General features: G+C 40.6%; 1 non-coding gene across 1 annotated transcript; it reads right to left on the bottom strand.

The window, feature by feature from the left end:
- Positions 1–935: 935 nt before the first annotated feature.
- On the bottom strand, positions 936–1,043 carry LOC130964034 (small nucleolar RNA R71). Its single transcript, XR_009080147.1, has one exon. It is a non-coding gene; the product is annotated as a small nucleolar RNA R71 (small nucleolar RNA).
- Positions 1,044–16,619: the final 15,576 nt, after the last annotated feature.

The following is a 16,619-nucleotide window of genomic DNA, read 5'->3' as shown; positions in this document are numbered from 1 at the left end:
GATGTTGCCTTTTCTGTTGAGAAAGGTTTAATGTTTGAATCATATCTTTTCTTGTTAGCCAAGTCATTAATTTTTAAAATCAAATCTTTTCAAATTGCTTTTCAAATCATATCTTTTAAATCACATCTTTTTCAAAAAAAAAAGTTTTCAATCATATCTTCTTCAAAATCTTTTTCAAAATGTTTTTAAAAATCTTTTTAATTAATTTTCGAAAAAAATCTCTTCCTCTCTTCTCACATCCTTCTATTTTTGGAGTACCACTCCTCCTCAATGCATAATTAATTCGAATTCTTCTACCTCTTCCTTCTATTTTTCTGTTCCTCTGACACCTCAAGGAATCTCTATACTGTGACATAGAGGATTCTATATTTTCTTGTTCTCTTCTCTTTCATATGAGCAGGAGCAAAGACAAAAGCATTCTTGTTGAGGCTGACCCTGAACCTGAAAGGACCTTGAAGCGAAAGCTAAGAGAAGCTAAGGCACAACTCTCTGTAGAGGACCTAACAGAAATCTTCAAAGAAGAAGAACCCATGGCAGCCGAAAACAACAACAATGCCAACAATGCAAGGAAGGTGCTGGGTGACTTTACTGCACCTACTCCTGACTTCTATGGGAGAAGCATCTCTATCCCTGCCATTGGAGCAAACAACTTTGAGCTTAAGCCTCAATTAGTTTCTCTAATGCAACAAAATTGCAAGTTCCATGGACTTCCACTGGAAGATCCTCATCAGTTTTTGGCTGAATTCTTGCAAATATGTGACACTGTCAAGACTAATGGGGTTGACCCTGAGGTCTACAGACTTATGCTATTCCCTTTTGCTGTAAGAGACAGAGCTAGAATATGGTTGGACTTACAACCTAAAGACAGCCTGAACTCTTGGGAAAAGCTAGTCAATGCCTTCTTGGCAAAGTTCTTTCCACCTCAAAAATTGAGTAAGCTTAGAGTGGAAGTCCAAACCTTCAGACAGAAGGAAGGAGAATCCCTCTATGAAGCTTGGGAAAGATACAAACAATTGATCAGAAAATGTCCTTCTGACATGCTTTCTGAATGGAGCATCATAGGTATTTTCTATGATGGTCTCTCTGAACTATCCAAGATGTCTTTGGATAGCTCTGCTGGAGGATCTCTTCATCTGAAGAAGACGCCTACAAAAGCTCAAGAACTAATTGAAATGGTTGCAAATAACCAGTTCATGTACACTTCTGAAAGGAATCCTGTGAACAATGGGACAAATCAGAAGAAAGGAGTTCTTGAGATTGATACTCTGAATGCCATATTGGCTCAGAACAAGATATTGACTCAGCAAGTCAATTTGATTTCTCAGAGTCTGTTTGGAATGCAAAATGCACCAAGCAGTACTAAGGATGCTTCATCTGAAGAAGAAGCTTATGATCCTGAGAACCCTTCAATGGAAGAGGTGAATTACATGGGAGAACCCTAGGGAAACACCTATAACTCTTCATGGAGAAATCATCCAAATCTCTCATGGAAGGATCAACAGAGACCTAAACAAGGTTTCAACAATAATAATGGTGGAAGAAACAGGTTTAGCAATGGCAAGCCCTTTCCATCATCTTATCAGCAACAGACAGAGAGTTCTAAGCAGAGCCACTCTGACTTAGCAACCATGGTCTCTGATCTAATCAAAACCACTCAAAGTTTCATGACTAAAACAAGGTCCTCCATTAGGAATTTGGAGGCACAAGTGGGACAGCTGAGCAAGAAAATTACTGAACTTCCTCCTAGTACTCTTCCAAGCAATACAGAAGAAAATCCAAAAGGAGAGTGCAAGGCCATCAACATGGCTGAATTTGGAGAGGAGGAAGAGGCAGTGAATGCCACTGAGGAAGACCTTAATGGACGTCCACTGGCCTCCAATGAGTTTCCTAATGAGGAACTATGGGAATCTGAGGCTCAAAATGAGACCATAAAGATTCCATTGGACTTACTTCTGCCATTCATGAGCTCTGATGAGTATTCTTCCTCTGAAGAGGATGAGTATGTCACTGAGGAGCATGTTGCCAAGTACCTTGGAGCAATTATGAAGCTAAATGACAAATTATTTGGTAATGAGACTTGGGAGGATGAACCCCCTTTGCTCACCAAAGAACTGGATGACTTGTCTAGGCAGAGATTACCTCAAAAGAGACAAGATCCTGGGAAGTTTTCAATACCTTGCACCATAGGCACCATGACCTTCAAGAAGGCTCTGTGTGACTTAGGGTCAAGTGTAAACCTCATGCCTCTCTCTGTAATGGAGAAGCTAGGGATCTTTGAGTTACAAGCTGCAAGAATCTCACTAGAGATGGCAGACAATTCAAGAAAACAAGCTTATGGACTTGTAGAGGATGTTTTGGTGAAGATTGAAGACCATTACATCCCTGCTGATTTCATAGTCCTAGAGATTGGGAAGTGCATGGATGAATCCATTATCCTTGGCAGACCCTTCCTAGCCACAGCAAAGGCTGTGATTGATGTTGATAGAGGTGAATCGATCATTCAAGTGAATGAAGAATCCTATGTGTTTAAGGCTCAAGGATATCCCTCTGTCACCATGGAGAGGAAGCATGAAGAGCTTCTCTCAAAACAGAGTCAAACAGAGCCCGCACAGTCAAACTCTAAGTTTGGTGTTGGGAGGCCACAACCAAACTCTAAGTTTGGTGTTGAACCCCCACATTCAAACTCTAAGTTTGGTGTTGGGAGGTTCCAACATTGCTCTGAGCATCTGTGAGGCTCCATGAGAGCCCTCTGTCAAGCTACTGACATTAAAGAAGCGCTTGTTGGGAGGCAACCCAATGTTATATTTTATCTATTTTCCTTTGTTATTTTATGTTTTCTGTAGGTTGATGATCATAAGAAGTCACAAAATCAATTGAAAAAGCAAAAACAGAAAGAAAAACAGCACACCCTGGAGGAAGGTCTTGCTGGCGTTTAAACGCCAGTAAGGGTAGCAGTTGGGCGTTTAACGCCCAGTCTGGCACCATTCTGGGCGTTTAACGCCAGAAAGGGGCACCAGACTGGCGTTAAATGCCAGGAAAGGGCAAGCACCTGGCGTTAAACACCAGAAATGGGCACCAGCCCGGCATTTAACGCCAGAATTGGCAAAAGGGTGCATTTTTGCACGCCACTTGGTGCAGGATTGAAATTTCCTTGACACCTCAGGATCTGTGGACCCCACAGGATCCCCACCTACCCCACCACCCTCTCTCTTCTTCTTCACCCATTCACCAATCACCTCAACCACTCTTCCCCAAAAACCCCTCACCTATCAAATACCATCTTTCTCTTCACCACTCACATCCATCCTTCATAAAACCCCACCCACCTCACCATTCAAAATTCAAACCACTTTCCAACCCAAACCCACCCATAATGGCCGAACCCTACCCCTCTCTTCACCCCTATATAAACCCATCTTCACTCCTTCATTTTCACACACCCTAAACACTACTTCTTCCCCTTTTGGCCAAACCACAAAGCCATCTCCCTCTCCTCTATTTCTTCTTCTTCTACTCTCTTCTTTCCTCTTTTGCTCAAGGACGAGCAAACCTTTTAAGTTTGGTGTGGTAAAAGCATTGCTTTTTGTTTTTCCATAACCATTTATGGCATCCAAGGCCGGAGAAACCTCTAGAAAGAGGAAAGGGAAGGCAAAAGCCTCCACCTCCGAGTCATGGGAGATGGAGAGATTCATCTCAAGGGTGCATCAAGACCACTTCTATGAAGTTGTGGCCATGAAGAAGGTGATCCCCGAGATCCCTTTCAAACTCAAAAAGGGTCAACTTTGATCAAAGGTTGGACCAAGTCCTCATAAACATTTGTGAAGAGGGCGCTCAATGGAAGAGAAACTCAAGAGGGAAGCCGGTTCAACTGAGAAGGCATGACCTCAAGCCCATCACTAAGAAAAGGATGGAGCAAACAAGAGACCCCACTCATCATGAAATCCCTGAGATGCCTCAAGGGTTGCACTTTCCTCCACAAAACTATTGGGAGCAAATCAACACCTCCCTAGGAGAATTGAGTTCCAACATGGGACAACTAAGGGTGGAGCACCAAGAACATTCCATCCTCCTCCATGAAATTAGAGAAGATCAAAGAATCATGAGAGAGGAGCAACAAAGACAAGGAAGAGACATTGAGGAGCTCAAGCACTCCATAAGACCTTCAAGAGGAAGAACAACCCGCCATCACTGAGGTGGACCCGTTCTTTAATCTCCTTGTTCTTTATTTTCTTGTTTTTCGAATTTTCATGCTTATGTTTATCCATGTTTGTGTCTTATGATCATTAGTGTCTTAGTGTCTATGCCTTAAAGTTATGAATGTCCTATGAATCCATCACCTCTCTTAAATAAACAATGTCCTTAATTGAAAAAGAGAAGAATTTCATGAATTTTAAATTTTATATCAGATTAATTATTTTGATGTGGTGGCAATACTTTTGTTTTCTGAATGTATGCTTAAACAGTGCATATGTCTTTTGAATTTGTGGTTCATGAATGTTGGCTCTTGAAAGAATGATGGAAAAGGAGACATGTTACTGAGGATCTGAAAAATCATAAAAATGATTCTTGAAGCAAGAAAAAGCAGTGAATATAAAAAAAAGAAGGGTATATGCAAAAAAAAAGAGAAAAAAAAACGAAAAAAGGGGAGAAAGAGAAAAAGAAAAGAAAGAAAAAGAAAGAAATAAAGTTGTGATCCAAGGCAAAAAGAGTGTGCTTAAGAACCCTGGACACCTCTAATTGGGGACTCTAGCAAAGCTGAGTCACAATCTGAAAAGGTTCACCCAATTATGTGTCTGTGACATGTATGTATCCGGTGGTAATACTGGAAGACAGAGTGCTTTGGGCCACGGCCAAGACTCATAAAGTAGCTGTGTTCAAGAATCATCATACTTAACTAGGAGAATCAATAACACTATCTGGATTCTGAGTTCCTAAAGAAGCCAATCATTATGAATTTCAAAGGATAGAGTGAGATGCCAAAACTGTTCAGAGGCAAAAAGCTAAAGGCCCCGCTCATTTAATTAATACTGATCTTCATAGATGTTTTTGGAATTCATTGCATATTCTCTTCTTTTTATCTTATTTTATTTTCAGTTGCTTGGGGACAAGCAACAATTTAAGTTTGGTGTTGTGATGAGCGGATAATTTGTACGCTTTTTGGCATTGTTTTTAGTATGTTTTTAGTATGATTTAGTTAGTTTTTAGTATATTTTTATTAGTTTTTAGTTAAAATTCACTTTTCTGGACTTTACTATGAGTTTGTGTGTTTTTCTGTGATTTCAGGTATTTTCTGGCTGAAATTGAGGGACCTGAGCAAAAATCTGATTCAGAGACTGAAAAGGACTGCAGATGCTGTTGGATTCTGACCTCCCTGCACTCGAAGTGGATTTTCTGGAGCTACAGAAACCCAATTGGCGCGCTCTCAACGGCGTTGGAAAGTAGATATTCTGGGCTTTCCAGAAATATATGATAGTCCATACTTTGCCCAAGATTTGATGGCCCAAACCGGCGTTCAAAGTCACCTTCAGAAAAGCTGGCGTTTAACTCCAAGAAGAATCTCTACACGAAAATGCTTTAATGCTCAGCCCAAGCACACACCAAGTAGGCCCGGAAGTGGATTTTTATGTCATTTACTCATCTTTGTAATTCTTAAGCTATTAGTTCCCTATAAATAGGACCTTTTACTATTGTATTTGACATCTCGGTAGCTATCTTTAGTCTCATGCTATCTTAGATCATGGGGCTGGCCTCACGGCCATGCCTAGACCTTGTTCTTATGTATTTTCAACGGTGGAGTTTCTACACACCATAGATTAAGGTGTGGAGCTCTGCTGTACCTCGAGTATTAATGCAATTACTATTGTTCTTCTATTCAATTCAGCTTGTTCTTATTCCAAGATATTCATTCGCACTCAAGAACTTGATGAATGTGATGATTATGTGACGCTCATCATCATTCTCACTTATGAACAAGTGACTGACAACCACTTCTGTTCTACAAGCAAACAAGGTTCTAATGTTTATCTCTTGGATTCCTGATACATGACGCATGGTTGATCGCCTGACAACCGAGCGCTCGCCTGACAACCGAGCCAGCCATTCCGTGAGATCAGAGTCTTCGTGGTATAAGCTAGAATTGATGGCGGCATTCAAGAGAATCCGGAAGGTCTAAACCTTGTCTGTGGTATTCTGAGTAGGATTCAATGATTGAATATCTGTGACGAGCTTCAAACTCGCGATTGTGGGGCGTTAGTGACAGACGCAAAAGAATCACTGGATTCTATTCCGACATGATCGAGAACCGACAGCTGGATAGCCGTGCCGTAACAGGGTGCGTTGAACATTTCCACTGAGAGGATGGGAGGTAGCCACTGACAACGGTGAAACCCTTGCATACAGCTTGCCATGGAAAGGAGTAAGAAGGATTGGATGAAGACAGTAGGAAAGCAGAGAGACGGAAGGGACAAAGCATCTCCATTCGCTTATCTGAAGTTCTCACCAATGAATTACATAAGTATCTCTATCTTTATTCTATATTTTATTCATAAATCATTCATAACCATTTGAGTCTGCCTGACTGAGATTTACAAGGTGACCATAGCTTGCTTCATACCAACAATCTCCGTGGGATCGACCCTTACTCGCGTAAGGTTTATTACTTGGACGACCCAGTGCACTTGCTGGTTAGTTGTGCGAAGTTGTGTTTATACCATGGTATTGAGCACCAAGTCTTTGGGGCCATTACTAGGGATTATTTGAGTTGTGAAAAAGAAGTGATCACAATTTCGCATACCAATACGCAGTAGCCGATTGATCTACCAGCTGAAGGTAGCAATCCGGAGAGTCGTCGTACCCCCTTGCTCATCTTTGAGTGCACCGAGGACGGTGCAAACTTTTAAGTGTGGAGAGGTCGTCCGACAGTTCGGCAATTTTGGGTGACAAATTATTATGAAGCCATGTCTAATTCTATTGGACCGAGGCTTCCACTTATCAATGCAAAAGCGTATTATTTGACTCCCATCAGTTTGGTAGTTACACACATAGCTATTGTATACAATGTTCTGCTAAAGCTTGACTAGCCATTGCCCATGTCTAGTGTTTTAGACCGAAGCTTTTACGTAAAGCTTGGCTGGCTAATAAGCCATGTCTAATTTCTGGACCGGAGCTTTAGACTAACATTGCATGATTCCTGGAATTCTCATTAAGAATTTTGAATTCCTTATTTTTTTTTCCATAATAATTTTTGAAAAAAAAATAAAATAAAATACAAAAAATTCATAAAACCATAAAACCAAAAATATTTTACGTTTCTTGTTTGAGTCTAGTGCTACATTCTAAGTTTGGTGTCAATTGCATGTTTTTAATAATCCTTGCATTTTTCGAAAATTCATGCATGTGTTCTTCATGATCTTCAAGTTGTTCTTGATGATTTTCTTTGTTTAATCTTGTAATTTTCTTGTTTTGTGTCTTTTGTTGTTTTTTGTATGCATTTTTGCATTCATAGAGTCTAAACATGAAAAATCTCTATGTCTTGCATATTTTTCTTTTCTTGAAGATTTTTCAAAAATAAGTTCTTGATGTTCATCATGATCTTCAAAGTGTTCTTGGTGTTCTTGCATGCATCATTTGTTTTAATCCAAAATTTTTATGTGTTGAGTCATTTTGTGGTTTTTCTCTTTCCTCATTAAATTCAAAAAAATTCAAAAAATATCTTTTCCTTATTTCACTCATGAATTTCGAAATCTTTGGGTTGACTTAGTCAAAAATTTTAAAATAAGTTGTTTCTTGTTAGTCAAGTCAAGATTTCAATTTCAAAAATTTATCTTTTCAAATTCTTTTTCAAAATAAAATATTTTTCATTTTTTCCTTTGTTTTTCGAAAATTTTCAAAACTCTTTTTCAAAACTTTTCAAAATCTTTTTCCTATTTTTACCTCATATTTTTCAAAATTAATACTAGCAATTAATGTTTTGATTCAAAAATTTCAAGTTTGTTACTTTCTTGTTAAGAAAGAATCAAACTTTAAATTTTAGAATCATATCTTTTGATTTCTCGTGAGTCAAGTCATTAATTCTGATTTTCAAAATTAAATCTTTTTCAAAATAAATTTCAATCATATCTTTTCAAACATATATTTTTTAAATCATATCTTTTTCAAACTTTAATTTCAAAATATCTTTTTCTAACTTCTTATCTTTTCAAAATCAATTTCAAAATCTTTTTCAAAACCACTTAACTAATTCTCTCTCTTCCAATTTTCGAAAATCACCTCCCTCTCTTTCAAAAAATCTTTTTAATTAACTAATTGATTTAAATTATAATTTTATCTCTTCTAACTTTTTCGAAAATTACTAACCCATTTTTCAAAATATTTTTTGAATTTCTCTCTCTCACTGATGACAAGTCATCATATAACCATTTTTCAAGCTAATTTCACTTGTTTCACTAGTCTTTATGCACTTTCTTACATCTTAAATCAAACAACCACCATTAAATTGATGCTAAATTATGAGGTTTGAGCTAAAAGTAATTGATTTTTAATGAATTATAAACCTTATGAGTTTGTAGATACTTTGATTGGTTGCTTTGGTTTCTTGTAGGTGAAGAAAGGAAGAAAAGAAGAAAAACGTGGCCATGGAAGGAGAAGTGTGGTGCAACATAGAAGGAGGAAGCAAACACTGCTCTCCACAACAGCACACTGCTCTCCAAGAGAGCAGCATAATAAACCAAGCCTCCAAAATATCACTGCCCTGCTCACAATAAGAGCGGAGCACAATTCTATGCCAAGGACCAAAGGAAGCAAAAATTCTGCCCTGCCCTTCTCTAGAGCAATATCGGGCTTCATCCAAGAAAAATTCAAAGGAAATTGCTCTCCTAGTGCTACTCATGGGTTTCGAACCCAAGAACAAGGAGGAAAGGAGTAGCGGTCAAATACAAGGAAAACAAGCAAAAATTGGCTTGTTTTCAATCCCCAAGAATCGAACACAGCACCATGAGGGAGCAAGGAACTAGGCATTACTTTGGTGCCAAGAAAACCAAGGAAAAAGGGGCAGCGTGTGCCTCCACCAAGTTTCGATCCTTGGACCTCACACTTGGTTGCCTTGCTGCGCTACCCACAAGGAGAGCAGAGCAGCATTTCTTGGCACGGGCAGCACACAAGCGCGCACACAAGCATGCACGGCCAGGAGCATCACGCGCAGCTTGGACGCACGGAAGGCAAGCATGCACGCACACTGCCCTGCTCTCCGCAAGGGCAGGGCAGCATCTTGAACGCCCATCACACGTAGCACGAGCATGCAATTAGGCCGCTTGCACCATTTCCCTGCTCTGCTCTCCACAAGAGCAGAGCAGCCTCCTGGAGCCAACTTTTTCATGGGCTGATAATTGGATTAAAAATCCAATTTAATTCATTTCTTCACCAAATCAAAAGCCCATCCAAATTCCAAAATCCAAGAATAGAAAGTGTATAAATAGGAGATAGTTTGATGTAATTAGAACCTTCTTTTGATTTTTGAATTCTTACATTTTGAGACTTCATTTTCTTTGAGAGTTTTGAACTGAGATCTGAGAGAATTGGGAAGGAGAATTGATCTCTCTTCTTCCTTGTTCTTGCTTGAGCATTTTTACTTTTCTTGTTTGAGTCTTGGGTGTGAAGAATTGAGGAATTTCTGTCTCAATCTCCATTTAAGATCTCTTTGATTCCCTAACTGCATAATTGAGTTGAATCCAATTTCCTCTACTGCTGCAACCTTTAATTTCTCTTTAATTGCTTGTGAACTTGGATCTGGGAAGGCAATTGAGATCTAGACTCTGCTATCTAGTCTCTGGAGTCCTGAGATCCAATTTTCCTTCTGGTTCTTCTGCTGAACCACTACTGCAATTACATTTTCACTTTCTGTTTAAATTCTAGTTACTATCAATTCATCTTCTGCTTTATTAATTGCTGAAATTTAATTTCCCTTGCTTAAATTCTGAAGTCCTAGTCCTCAAATCCCTTTTCCATTCAAGCAATTTATATTTCTTGCACTTTAAGTTACTGCAATTTACATTTCTTACACTTTAAGTTTCAGTCATTTAATTTCTTGTTTTTTAAGATTCAACACCTTTACTTTCAATTCTCTTTAATTTCTGCAATTCATCCCTCTCCCTTTACATTTCCTGCTATTTTCTTTCTGTTGAATACAAAATCACTCAACCAATACTTGATTCGCTTGACTAAATCAACCACTAAACAAAAATTGCTCAATCCTTCAATCCCCGTGGGATCGAACTCACTCTCGTGAGTTTTATTACTTGATGCGACCCGGTACACTTGCCGGTGAGTTTTGTGTTGGATCGTTTTCCACACATCAAGTTTTTGGCGTCGTTTCCGGGGATTGAAATAGATTGACAATGATTAACTGAAGTGGAGGTCTAGATCAAGCACTTTTTCTTTTCTGTTTCTTTAATTTTTAATTAACCCATTAACTGTTTAAATTTTTGCTTAAACTAACTAAAACTTCATTCTAGCAATAGATTGAAGTTTCATTGGTTTTCTGGTTCTGTGTGTTTCTTGTTGTGTGTTTGTATGTCAGGTACAGGAAGATCTTCTCCTATTCCCTCTGAAATTGACCAAAGAACTCTTTGAAGATTAAGAAGAGCTGAAAGAGGGAAGAACATTGTTGGAGAGGAAGAATCTGAGGAGGAATTCCAAGAGATGGAAAGAGATCCATCAAATCTCAATCAGCCAGTAGGAGGGGCCAACAATAACCCACAACAGAGGAGAGTACTGGCCTCCTATACATTTGCAAATGCTAGACATTGTGGGAGTAGCATTCTTACCCCTAATGTCAATGCAAATAACTTCGAACTGAAGCCACAACTCATCACATTGGTCCAAAACAATTGCTCTTTTGGAGGAGGACCATTGGAGGACCCGAACCAACATCTATCCACTTTCTTGAGGATCTGTGACACAGTTAAAAGCAATGGAGTGCACCCTGACATATACAAGATGCTGTTGTTCCCATTCTCTCTCAGGGACAAAGCCACTCAATGGCTAGAAACATTTCTGTTCCGAGGGTTACCTGAAACTATAGGTCGATCTCGGACGAGATCTTCTGTGCTGGTCGGAGCTGTTGTGTCCAACTTGTTGGACTGGGTGACAGTGCTGATCCTTCGTCCCCGGAGGGTGGGGGGTACCTGCAAGGGACTCCGATGCTTAAGTTAGCAAGGGTATTAAGCAGGTATTGAGTAGAATCAGAGTATGAGTTATACCTGGGTGCTCCAGTGTATTTATAGTGTTGAGACGTGACCTTTGTTGGATAAGATAAGTTAGTTATCTTTTCTTATCTTTATCTTTAGGGTTGAGGTCAGCATATCTTCAGCGGAACCTCCCTTATCTCTATAGGCTTAGGCCGTCTTAGGATTTGGGTCGTGTTCCTCCATTTGGGCCCTTTACTGGGCTCTCTTGTCGATTTGGCCGAGCTCTCTGAGAAGAGGTCGGATAGTCTGACCTGAAGAGGTCGGTCGCTTTATCTTCAATCATCCCAGGTCGGATAGCTCGATCCAGGGTATGAACAGTGCCCCTGCTTGAGCTCGGTCTTCTTTCCTGAGGTCGAATCCTAGACTTCGGTCCTTCTTGAGGCCGAGCTCAAGCATTTTTGTCGATTCCCCTTGTAGAAGTGTTTGAATGTAGAACGTTTTCTTCTAAAAGTGCGCGCTTTTATATCGGCGCTTTGGAAACGTGCGAGGGTTTAATGCCTTTATTTTAACATTAATTGCGCCGTTTCTCCTAGGCCCTTTTATTTTGATTTTAAAAACCCAGAAACGATTTTTCTTCTTCACGCATTTCGTAACTTCTTCGCATTTCTCTCTTCTCCCGTTTTTAACTTTTCCTCTGAGTTTGCCCTATTTTGCCTTACTCTTCCTCTGCGCCATTTCGTTTTGGTACTCCGTTGGTGCTTCCTTTGAGAGACGTTTTCCTGCCCCAGCTTTCCATTTTCTTCAGAACTTTCCAGGTTTGGTTTCTACTTTCTGTTTCCTTACTTCTTTTACTTTTTGACCTTTGGTTTATGATAAAGTTTTGGTTTTGCTTGCATGCTTGTTTGAAAAACTTGAATCTTTTTGCATTTGTCGTGCCTGTTTATCGCCGTGTGTTCTGGAGCTTCTTTCATTTTCTGTATGATCGCTTTTTGCTTAATGCCTTTTAGGGTTTTCGCTTGTCATTGCCTTTCCTGTTTGTACTTTTGATGGTGTTTTTTGCCTAATTCTGGAAAAGGTTGTATCTTTGGTGTTGTTCTGTTTGGCATTGTTGACATTGACACTGCTTTTGCTGGTAGACTGTAGAAAGATAGTTGCTTTAATGACTTTTGCATTTTTTATCTTGCTGGACGAAATGCTTGTTGCTTTAAGCCTTGTTTCCTTATTTTCGAGAGACGTTGGGGTGTAGGTTTTTCCCAGGGGCCTTACTTTGTTGTTGCTGCCTCCAAAGGATGCCCCAAGACTTTTGGTTTGAGTTTTGGGGTTTTCCTTTTCTGCATGCCTCGTCTATATGATATTTAAGTTTGCTTTCTACCTTCTCCGAGATGTTTTTAGTTACCCCGTCTTCTTTTCTTCCTTGTAGGATTAGTTGGCCCTATGTCTTCTCGTAATAACATCGTAGAGATGTCTTCCAGAGTTCCCGAGGGGATGTCCGACTGGCTAGACTCCCTTGTCTTGTTGTGTGTTTCTGTTGTGGATGCCGAGTTCTGTGCTGAACTGAGGAAGCGCCATAGGATTTGTGGTAACAATGCTCGTGAGGAGGATTATGAGCTTGTTGCCGCTGACTCTGACGAGAGAGTTTGCTTTCCGATTTCTGTCGAGGGAGAGCGTCCCTTCTTTTATGCTTACGAGTACTTTTTCAGTAAGTTGAACGTTTCTTTTCCTTTTACCGCCTTTGAGACCGACCTGCTGTGGTCGTGTAATATTGCTCCTTCCCAGCTTCACCCCAATTCCTGGGGTTTTATTAAGATTTTTCAACTTCTCTGCCGTGAACTAGATGTAACTCCTTCCCAGACTTTGTTCCTTTATTTGTTTGTTTCCGCCAAGCCTGGTGGTTCCTCAAAAAAGAAAGCTTCTTGGGTTTCTTTTCGGTCTGCCCAGGGGCACAAAGTGTTTGCTATGTATGATGAGTCTTTTAAGGACTTTAAGAACTACTTTTTCAAAGTTCGAGCTGTGGAGGGGGTCCGCCCTTTTTTTCTTGATGAAAACGACGAGACCTCCTTCCCCCTGGAGTGGAAAAAAGATGTACGAGTATCTCGCTACACTTGGGAGATGCTAGATGACGTTGAACGCGCTTTTGTGGTTGTCCTTGAGGATCTTTGGGGGAAACCACCTCATCTTGATACGAAGAGATTTTTGAATGATCCTTCCTTGGTTCGAACTATTCTGGGTATTTTGTTTGGCTTTTCATTTATACTTGTTTTTCCTTTCTCTTCATTACATTTGTAACTCTTGGCTGTTGCTATGTTTGTAGAGATGTCAAAAAATACTGATTCTTTGAAGGCCTTTAAAAAGGCGAAGAAGGACACTGCTGCTCTGAACATCTCGGCCAAGGCGGCCGGAGAGGGATCTTCTCAGATTCCTTTGAAGCCTCCTGTACCGAGTTCCCCTGGACCGAGGAAAGCAATTCCTGTTCCTCGGGTCCGCCTAGTTGATCCTCCCCAATCATCTACTGCAGCTTCTGGTCCCCCTCCTAACAAAAAGCGAAAAACCATTGAACCCTTCAATCTGGATGCCCCCGACTTTGATGCCGTTGAATTTATTGATCAGCAAATTGCTCCCTATGGTGGACTTTCCATGGACGATGTGTCTCTCCTTCAGCACCTGTATTTTATGGCCAAGAATAGTGTGAAGATGGCTCATTTGAGTGCGGCTATTTTTCGGACAGTTCAGGGGATTCCGATTCATGCCACCAAGTATTTTATGAAGGAGGATAAGTCGGAGTTTAATCGGATCAAGGGCCTGAAGGAGGAGTTGGAGGTGAAGTTGGCAAAGGCGGAGAAGGAGCTGGAGGGTGAAAAAGCTAGTTCTATCGCCCTTGCTGCTTCTTTGAGGCTGGCTGAAGACATGGCCCTAAAGCATAAGGACAGCTATGTCTCAGCTTATAGGGAAATCATGCGCCTTCGGAGTGAGTTGGAGACTGCTCGGGCTGATTATGGTGAGCTTCAGGGTCATCTTGTGGGTAGCGTAACTGCTGCCTCCGAGAATCTGATGGAGCAGTTTCGCGTTGTTGCCCCTGATGCTGACCTGTCTCTTGTCAGTTTGGACAATGTGGTGAGGGATGGCAAGATTGTTCCTAACGACCAAGATGATGATGATGCTGACCCTCCTCCAGTTCCTTCTCTCAAAGTGTCAACCTCCTCGGTTTCTCCTGTTACAGCTGATCCGAATTGCCAAATCCTGAACCGGGATGATGGAACTGTTGACGCTGTGCCTATTCAAGCTCGCCCTCCTTCTCCTGATTCTGATGCCACCGAGAAAGCTTCCGATGCTGCCGAGAAAACTTTTGTTGATTTGTAGTTGGCCCGATTTGTGGGCGTTTTATGGAAACTTTTTATAACTTTTTGTGTAGATGGCCCAATGTGTGGGCTTTTTGAACTCTTTATTTTTCTATTTCTCGTTTGACATTTTTAAGTTACCTGTCTGGTAACTTTATTTTGAAAAAAAAAAGCCGCTTTCTGAGGTTGATTATGGTGGCTTTTTGAAGCTTCGCATTTATGCTTTCTTTGTCGTAACATCCTTTTTCGGATTTTTGCATTTTGTTTCTTGGCCTCTTTGGATTGCTTTGCACTCATTGCTTGTAGCTTGGATCCTTTGAGACTGTGGTTGCATGGGTCCGACGTGTTTCCTAGTATTTTCGCCATTGCTTTGTATTTTAGTGCTTTATAGCCAGCTTCTTCGCGTTGGTCCCTTTATGAGTTATTTTTGTCATCCTCTGTCTTAGACCTCTGTTAGGTCTCTTTCAGGGATTACTTTTATAACTTATCTTTGTAGGAGACCGACTTCGTTAGGTCGATCTTTTCTAAGTTATTTTTGTAATCCTCTTTCTTGGACCTTTGTCAGGTCTCTTTCAGGGATTACTTTTATAACTTATCTTTGTAGGAGACCGACTTCGTTAGGTCGATCTTTTCTAAGTTATTTTTGTATTCCTCTTTCTTGGACCTTTGTCAGGTCTCTTTCAGGGATTACTTTTATAACTTATCTTTGTAGGAGACCGACTTCGTTAGGTCGATATTTTCTAAGTTATTTTTGTAATCCTCTTTCTTGGACCTTTGTCAGGTCTCTTTCAGGGATTACTTTTATAACTTATCTTTGTAGGAGACCGACTTCGTTAGGTCGATCTCTTCTAAGTTATAGCAATTCCTCTTTAATAGGGTTGGCCAAACCTCTTTCCAGGGATTCGCTGATAACTTTGTTTGACTTGGTCCGACTTTTTGATGTCGGCCAGCCTTGTTAAGTTATTATATTAGCTATCCGTAAGACCTCGTCAGGTTCTTTTCTAGATTGCTTTCGATAACTTCTTACATTATTCTGTGTTCATCTTTGCCGATTTGTAGGAAGTGGTTGGCATATCGAGCTCGTCCTTTGGGTGAATCGCGTTTTCACCTTTATCGGATGATTTGTCTTTATCGTGGTCGTGCAGTGAATTTTTTTCACTTTTTGCCGACCTGTAGCTTTATAATCGGACGATGAATACTTCAGAATAATGCGTCTTGAAATCTTGTAGAATACCTAGATAAATTTTATTCAAAGAAAAATGCAAATATGTACATGTGGGAATTTTTTCATCCTCTTAAGTTAGGTATGGTCTAGGTCTCGACCTGGTGCCTCACTAAAAAACCTTTTCAGAAAAAAGTGCATCCACTGGTGAGATCCTTTCCCCTTTCTAACTGTAGTACCTTCTTAGGTTGCAGGCGTGCCATGACCTTGGAAGCTCCCATCCGTCAAGTTCGGACACTCTGTAGTAGCCCTTCCCGAGTACCTTTATAACCCGGTATGGTCCTTTCCAATTGGCTGCCAGCTTTTCCTCTCCGGGTTGAGTTGTTCATATATCATTTCTGATCAAGATGAGATCGTTCTCAGTGAAACTCCTTGGCACTACCCTTTGGTTGTATCTGGAAGCCATTCGACGTTTTAGTGCTTCTTCCCTAATCCGAGCTCTTTCCTGGATCTCAGGTAGTAGGTTGAGTTCTTCCCTCTGAAGTTGGGAGTTTGCTCCCTCATTATAATGGACTGCCCTGTGTGATCCTTCCTCAATTTCTACTGGAATCATTGCCTCCGTTCCGTATGTTAACCGGAATGGGGATTCCTTTGTGGTAGAATATGGCGTCGTTCGATATGCCCATAGGACTTGTGGAAGCTCCTCTGCCCAAGCTCCCTTTGCATTTTGTAGTTTTCGTTTTAACCCTGCTAATATGACTTTATTGGCGGCTTCGGCCTGTTCGTTGGCTTGAGGGTGTTTGACAGAGGAAAACTGATGCTTTATATTCAAGTCGGCTACTAGTTTCCTGAAGCCCGCATCTGTGAATTGGGTGCCATTGTCTGTGGTTATTGAATGTGGGACCCCAAATCTTGTGACAATGTTTCTGTATAAGAACT

The sequence above is a fragment of the Arachis stenosperma genome, chromosome 2, assembly GCF_014773155.1.
Source record: "Arachis stenosperma cultivar V10309 chromosome 2, arast.V10309.gnm1.PFL2, whole genome shotgun sequence".
NCBI classification, from domain to species: Eukaryota; Viridiplantae; Streptophyta; class Magnoliopsida; order Fabales; family Fabaceae; genus Arachis; species Arachis stenosperma.
This window is presented reverse-complemented; position numbering and strand designations above follow the sequence as displayed.